An 8,963-nucleotide genomic window follows, 5' to 3' on the forward strand; every position below is an offset into this window, starting at 1 on the left:
CAGCAAAGCACCATCAACAAATAACATTGCAAACAAGAAGAATAACAGCAAAGTACAGCAAAAGAGCAAGTAGAGAAGAAGGACCTTACTGTCAAAGAGGTAGAAAAAGTTTCATCCTTTAATTTAGAAAATGAAATTGCTAAATTAAAAGTGTCCATTCCCTTGACTGAGTTGGTAAAGAATATCAATTATAAACACCAGGTGTCCAAAATTTTACAAATAGACTTGTCAAATATGGTAAATGTCAAAGGTGATCATCCTGAACTCATTTTTGGTCCAGCCATAGAAGGTCAGTCTGAAGATAGTGAAGTTCCTCCCTTTTATCTGAGTCTTAGATTGCATGAGTACATTCTCCATAATGCCATGTTTGATTCCAAAGCTTCTCATAATTTGATGCCTAAAGCCATTATGGAGAAGCTGGGCCTGGATATTACCAAGAAATACCATGATTTGTACTCCTTTAACTCCAGCAGAGTTTGTTACATTGGTCTTATCAAATATTTGGTAGTGTCTTTAGATCATATCCCAGCCAAAAATGTTTTGATGGATGTAGTTGTTGTTGATATTCCCCCGCGATTTGGTATGCTCTTGTCTAGATCGTGGGGTGCTAAACTTAAGGGCCCTTTACAACTTGACTTTTCTTATGCTACTATTCCCATTTTCAGTCAATATATAAAGTTATATCGGGAGAAGAAAATGAAATACATGATCACCAGCAAAGAGAAGCCACTCAATCATCCAATAAATGTTATACATACTGATTTAGAATCACTTGTTTTGTATTCTGATAGCAGATTAAATGATGTAAATATTCAAATTGTAAATGTAGATGTTGTACCCAAAATTTCAGAGAATTTTAGGGAAGTCCTTAATCAGGAAAAAGAAAAAGTAGCAAGTTCTTCTGAGCAGTAGAGGGTCAATGAAGAGCAGAAAAATGAAGTAATCAATCAAGTTAAGGAAGTGAAGGAAACAAAATTTCAGCATCTAGAAGATGAAGCCAGCCTTCGGAGCATGGATTTTGATGGTGGCATGGGTAAGGATGGCGCCGGTATATGAATTTGGATTCGTAACCTTGCTTTCCAACCTACCAAAGTCCCAAGTAATGTTAGAGTATGTTCTTACAAATTTTCTTTTGATTGCTCTAACAATGAAGTGGAGCATGAAGCTTTCATTACAGGTCTTAAAATTTTGAAGAAATTGAATGCAAAAAGGATTTCTGTCTATGGTGATTCAGAGCTGGTGATCAAATAGGTAAAGGGAGAGTATCAAGCAAAGCATCCGTGGATGAGAGCCTATAGAAATGTAGTTCTAGATATTTTGAGAATGTTTCCTGAATATACCTTGACGACAGTACCCCAGACTCAAAACATTATTGCAGATTCGCTCACCACTGCTGCAAGCAATTTGAAGATCCCAATGAACTCCAACAACAAGTTTGAAATTCATGTCAAACACCGGCCTGTTGTTCCAGATAATTTAAGGTTTTTGCAAGTGTTTTAGGATGATAATGAAATAAATGCCTTTTTTCAAAATGAAGGAAAGTTAAAGGATGCTTCCATTGATGATGATTGTGATACCGATGAACAAGAGATGGAGGTGAATCAGATGGAGGTATTACAGCTGAAGGATAACATTATTCCTAGAGGTCTCATACCTTTAGAGGATCTTTTTGACCAAGATGATGTTGCAAGAAAGCCAAGTTTGGTGCCTACCGTTGAAGGAGTTGAGGATGTCAATCTTGGAACAGCTGACAAGCCCAAGCTTGTAAAGTTATCAAAAGCATTGTCTCCCGAGGTAAAATCCCAGTATGTTAGATTACTTTCTAAATTTTCTGATGTGTTTGCGTGGGATTATTCAGATTTGAAGGTGTATGACAAGGATATAATTTAGCATACTATTCCTATCAAGCCTGATCAAAAGCCTTTCAGACAGAAGTTGAGAAGGATCAATCCAAAGCTGTTGCCATCCATCGAAAAAGAGGTAAACCGATTGTTCAAAGCTGGCATCATTGTTCCAATCATATTTTCTGATTGGATTTCAAATTTGGTCCAGGTACGAAAGAAGGCTATAGAAATAAGGTTATGCATAGATTTCCGGAACCTCAACAAAGTATCCTTCAAGGATAACTATCCACTTCCAAGATGGACCATATTTTGCAAAGAGTAGTTGGAGCATCATGGATGTCACTACTTGATGGTTACTCAGGCTATAATAAGAACTTGGTGCATGAAAAAGACCAAGACAAAACTGCCTTCACAAAAACTTGGGGAACTTTTTAGTATGACAAAATGCCATTCGGATTGAAGAATGTCGGAGCCACTTTTCAGCGACTGATGGACATCGCCTTCGCTAATGAGAAGGATGATTTCTTAGTTGTTTATTTAGATGATTTGACGGTATTTTTGGTTCTGATGATGAACACCTGCACCACTTAAGGATTTTCTTTCAGAGATGTAGAATGTTCGGGATTTCTCTCAACCCCAAGAAAAGTCTTTTTGCCATGGATGAGGATAAACTCCTTGGTCATATCATTTCCAAAGACGGTATCCACATTGATCCTTCAAGGGTGGAGGAAATTCAACATATAGATTTTCCACGCAACAAAAAAGAGATTTAGGCTTTCAATGGTACGATAAATTTCTTATGCAGATTTATACCCAATTTGGTGGAACATTTACGTGAAATGACTAATATTTTGAAAAATGACACCACTGTGAAATGGATCGAGGATGCCATGTAGTCATTCAATTTGATAAAGTTTTCTTTGACCACAACTCCAGTCTTGATTAGTCCTGATTACACTCAAGATTTCGTTATATTTTCATTTGCATCCAAGCATATCATGGCTGAGGTATTGATGCAAAAGAGAGATCATATTGAACAACCCATTGCTTTTTCAGTAGGACTATTCGAGATGCAACCTTGCGGTATAATATCATTGAGAAACTAGTGTTAGCTCTCATAAAAGCATTGAAGGATTTCAGAGTGTACACTCTGCATTCACATACCAGAGCATATGTTCTGAATGCAGCAGTAAACAATGTGCTGATGCAAACTGATCCGGAGGGAAGAAGAGGTAAGTGGATAACAACAATGTTGGAATATGATCTGGAGATTAAACCCACTAAAATGATAAAAGGACAAGGCTTAGCAAAACTGATGGTAGAATCAAATTTGCATGCTCTAGACATAAATCTCATAGCAGCAATTTCGACGGATGAGGATGATGGCTCGCTCATTCAAGTTTCAAAAATGTTTCTTCAATCACTGTGGTATTCTGATATAATTTATGTTCTTCAGCATCTTTCTCCACCTCCTAGAATGTCGAGTAAAGGTAGATCACTAAAACTCAAATCAGCTAAATTCTGCATTTTAAATAGTGCTCTTTATTAGAAATATCCAGGAGGGGTTTTTCTTAATTGTCTGGTTGAAGACGAAGCTCAGCAGGTGATGCATGATTTTCATAAAGGTGATTGTGGCAGTCATTTCTTTTGGAAAACAACATCTAACAAAGAGTTAAGAGCATGATATTATTGGCTGACTTTATTTTCATATTTGTATAAAACAATGATGATCTACCATGAATACCAAGTTTTTCAAGGAAAAAGGAAGCTTCTTCCTCTTCCTTTGAAGACAGTTGAAGTAAATGCACCTTTCTAGTAGTGGGGACTTGATTTCATAGGGGAAATCCATCCTGTATCATCAACACAACATCAATGGATCTTAACAGCTACTGATTACTTCACCAAGTGGATTGAGGCCATTCGGACAAGGAAGGCCACAGATATGGTAATTATTCAATTTTTAGAATCTAATATCTTGTCTCATTTTGGTTGCCTTCACAAGATCATAACAGATAATGCAGCGACATTTGAGTCCAAGAAGATGGTGTAGTTCTACAACAAGTATAATATTACATTGGGTCATTCCACAGCATACTACCCGCATGGCAATGGATTGGTCGAATCATTAAATAAGTCCTTGGTGAATATAATCAAGAAAATTTTGGAGGCAAACAAGAAGAATTGGCATCGAAAGCTTGTTAATGCCTTGTGGGCCGATAGAGTGAGCAATAAGAAATCCATAGGTATGTCACCTTTTGAGTTGGTTTATGGTACGGATAAAGTGTTTCCTACATCATTGACAGTCCAAGTCATGAGATTACTAAAGGAAGCTCACAATGAAGAGGAAGATATTCAGTGAAGAATTAATCAAATGATTCACCTTCAGCAAACAAGGGAAGCGGTTCCCCAAAACACTTTTTAATTGCAATAGAAGATAAAGAAGATCTATGACCGCAAAACCAAAGCAGAGAATTTTCAGCTAGAGGATGTGGTGCTACGGTGGGATGCACAGAATTAGGACAAAGGAAAGCATGGTAAGTTTGACAACCTATGGAAAGGACCATATAAGATCTCAGCATATAGAGGATAGAATTCTTTTCTACTCAAGGAGATGGATGGTCAGGATTGTTCAGGAGGGCCAGTGAATGGTAGGCTCCTGATGCACTATGACTTTTGAGGTGGTTCCTTGAAATTATGTCACTTTCATTGTATATACCATTTTGATTTTCCTTGCAATTTTTCAAGAACACTGTCATTTGAGCATGGGGCCCGAAGTGAAGGCTATAAAGTTTAAATGATTAGTGTTAAGTCTGAGTTGGTTTATAGTCAAGTTTTGAGTCAGTTTGGTTAAGAGTCAGTGGTCAGTTGTATTGAGTCATTTTTCACTTTTTCGGTTTTGATCGTATTGCCTAATGGATGAGGCACTCGGTCTATGGTGTTCTTGACACCTCCAAGGAGCTGCCATCCCCAATAAGGCCAATGTTAATGTCAGTATCTACATACTTACATCAGGGATCAAAATTCACTCTTTGCTTATGCATTTTAGGAGTCCCATACTGAAAATTTTGCATCATTCCATTAGGTCATGATATAACGATCCACTGATGGTTGTTTCCTCTTCAGAAAATTTTTCCTTCATAAACTATACTTGTTGATCCTTCTTCAAATTGTCTTCAGTCAGGTTTCATAATTAATCTATTGTTCATTTCATTAGGTCATAGGGCATGATTTCATTAGGTCTAGGGTTTCATCACCAAGGCCAAGAAACAGATTTCAAAGTGTAAATAAAGGTCAACAAGGATATGAGGATGATCAATAAATCAAGCATGATGGCTTGTAAGACATAGATACTGAAATTATTATCTTTTAAACCTAATGTAATTTTCACCTCAAAACATGTTTTTGTGGTGAAAATAGAGTATTTTAGTTTATTTTTTTTTCATATGTAATTTTAAGTTCCTAAATGTAATAACTGATCCCAGCTACATCAGAGCATCTCTCCTTACTACAAGACAAACAAGCATTGTAAAATTCAAGTCAAGATTGAGCATTTATTCAACTGTCAAAAAGCAAAGAGTCAAAAAATCAAGAACATTGACAGAAAAGGGTGAAAAGGTGAAAGCGAAAAAACATTAGCAAAGGGGGTTTTGAGGAGCAAAAATTAAATTCAAGCATGTATAAAGGTCTTCTTGCCTTCATGTCTCCTTTATTTCCATTTAACCTCCCATTGAGCGAACTCCAGCAGAATTTTTTCCGTTTTAAGGGTCCAAATCTTCAAAAACAGCTTGGCACTGCGTGTCTCCTCTTGGCATTGTGCACTTCCTCTTGGCACTGCGCGTTCCCTCTTGACGCTACGTGTTTCCTCTTGGCGCTGTGTACTCCCTCTGTGCATTGCACGTTTGACCAGTTTTCACTCATATTTTCTCTTTGATATTTCTACACCTTCTCAGCTTTAAGAAAGTAAGTAAAACATCATTTTCCTTCTCCTCGAAGTTATTTCCTCAATGTTTGAAGAGTGAAAACGAGATTGGTGTTAGTTTCATTTGCAAAACCCTAGTTTTCCTCTTAGCCCTGATTTTTTTTCCAAGCAAGCTTCTTGTTTTCTATAAGATACCTGATCAATGCCCTGTATTCCTCTTCAGGCACCTCTATCCCTACACCCACTAGACTTCCATCTACCTTTCCTTTTTCTTTTTCCTTCCCAAACACTTCTATTCCCCTACCATTTACTTAGGGTTTCATAACAAAGACACCATGGCTGATGAAGAATATAGGCCACACAGTGAGGAAGAGAGATCAGACAGAGAGAGAAACATAGAGAAACATGGGCCACATCCCAAAGAAATTATAAATGCTTCTGATAACCATTCAAAGTTCCCTCTAGGAGCTAGTGCTCTCGCAACCCCTGCCTATAGTGATAAGCCCCAATTTTGGAGTTCTAAGATACCTCCATCTAGTGTTGGTAAGATAATATCAACTTATAGGTATCAATCATGGATCCAAAATCCCCACCACAAGTTGAGAGACTCATGGACGCCAATTATAATCTATGGTCTAGGCCTTCCCCTTTCATGGGTTTCCTCCCACCACTAGATTTTTGGACACAAGATTGTGGAGGATTTTAAATTTCCATAAATTTCAAAGTTCTATGTTCCAAATGAGAATTACCAAGGGAGGTTATTTTCATGCATGCCCCAAAGATTCTAACTTAAACTATAATTTCTTCTGTGGCCCCTTGGTGCGGGAAATTAGTGTGTTAAGTTAGGTTTGTTTAAAGAGTCTTTAGGAGTTTAGGAAGATGGCCCAAAACTCACTTTTACTTAGGGTGTTAATAATGAATTTAAAATCTTTCTAAACTTAAGGTTTTGATTACCCCATATCAAAAAGAGTGAAACGGGAAGAGAATACTACTAAAGTTAAAATTAAGTGAAATCCATGCATGAGATGTTTTGTGTGCAAAATTGTTCATGTGAACATTAAATAGTTTGAGAAATTGTAGAAATTTGGATACCATGTGATCCATTACTATTTGCACCTAATAAAATGATGTATATTGCACCTTGCATGAAAGGAAAACATATGTGTATCATTGGATGCTTATTTTCCTCCTAACTAAACTATGTGTTGATTTCACCAGTCCCAAAGGGAGATGGTAATGGTGCTTTCAAAAAATGTTTTTCTATTTTAGCCATTTCACTTTGGGAATAAGGGGAAGAGTATAATCCACTCATCTACTCAATCCACTCATAATCCTAAAATTGAATTTCATTATTCAAAAAATATAGGTCATCCATGTGACATAAAATATTTCAAATCCTTCTACTCTAGTGGCCAATGAAAGCAAAAATTAGCCTAACTAATATGCTAAAATTTGCATGAGTAGGGAAAAGTTACTAAGTGTTGTCACCCAACTCATGCTAGAGATAAAAATTACAATGATTGCTTGATTTGTTGATTTGTGTGGGTTTTGTACTTCTTGTTGAGTGGATTTGAATACAATTGTGTTTTTGACTACTGTGTGGACTAGCCCAAAAAGTATAAAAAGCCGAATTTAGATGTATAAAGGAATCTTGATTATCTAAACAGAATTCACAAGTTGCAATAGAACAAAGAAAATACATAGAAATGAAGAGGTTGTCTGCAAACAATAGAGAGAATGAGAAAATAGGTGGTGAAGTCACCAAATGTTGTTTGAGATTGGATGCAAGGGTGGAACAAAACTCTATTTATTGTAGACCCATTGTTACTTGCAAGAGATCCAATAATGGTATGGTTAAAATGGTAAATATGAAAAAAATTCAATGTCTATATTTATATGAAAGAGCATGAGATACAAAGCACAAAACTATGAAAAATATATAATAGAAGAACATACATATATGGGAAGAAAAATCCTATATATTGATATATGTAAAAAGATACAAAAATTGTCCTAACGACACTGAAAGACATATGGTGAGAAATTTGGATCAATAACTCTCTGAAAGGTCCCTCTTACCTACCATTTTCAAGAACAAATATATCCTAAGAAATTTTACAAGAAAGCTCTCAATGGTGAACTTTCTCAATATATCCTTAGCAATTTTCGCAGCATAACGTTGCATACTATTCTTATATTTTTGGCTCCAATTCTACTATTATATATTGGCTCAAGTCTAATCCTTTCCTCTATATCATTAATGATATTTTATCTAAAGGGAGACAAGAGGAGTCCTTTGGATTCTCCTTAATTCTTATTCAGTAGTGGAATGGATTAAGACATAGCCATCAAGACCTATCCTTTCAATATAAGTTGGCTCATTGAATGTGATGTGGTCCATGGGATACTAAGTTATCACTTTCTTTGGATCCATGTGGTTATTGAAGAAGTAACCTTGGGGATCCATGTAGAAACTACTATAGCACCTTTGCATGATTCAATTTTTTAAATGAACATTAGGAACCTTTAATTTCTCCTAGTGTGTGATGTTTTCTAGTCTCACTAGTACACTTGCACATGTCATTTTTTGAGGTTGAGCATGTCTTGACATGTAACATGTCATTTTTCTAAGATAACTTATACAACACTTTGTCTAATCCTGATCTCCCTAAGTCACACATTCCATAGCTAGTAGTTCCACACAAATACCTAAAATCCCCCTTTACTTCTATCTAATGCTACTTTCTTGGTTTTGATATATACCTATTGAATACTCCCATTCCATGTGCAATGTAAATTTTAGGATTAACCATTGCATATATAAGAATCCCAACAACACTAGCATATGGAACATGATATAGGTTGTATTCGGTTATTGTTCTGCAAATAACTTTACACCTATAGGAATAGGGACCTTCACCTATTTACATTCCCACATATTAAATATCTGCAATATTGTCTCTACATACTTCATTTGATTTAACTAGACTTTCCTATTTTTCTTATCTCTTTTAATTTCCATGCCCAAAATAAAATTTATAGCACTAAGATCCTTCATGTCAACTTTAGATTAAAATTGAGTTTTCCGTTCTTGGATGATTTCCCTGTCATTTCCAATAAACTACATATCATCCACATACAAACAAAATAAATAAATTGGCCACCAACTAATTTGAAATAGAGATAGTGATATGATTTTC

The sequence above is a fragment of the Pinus tabuliformis genome, chromosome 8 (assembly GCF_031772625.1).
Source record: "Pinus tabuliformis cultivar Carrire ecotype Pingquan chromosome 8, CPIR1, whole genome shotgun sequence".
Lineage (NCBI taxonomy): Eukaryota > Viridiplantae > Streptophyta > Pinopsida > Pinales > Pinaceae > Pinus > Pinus tabuliformis.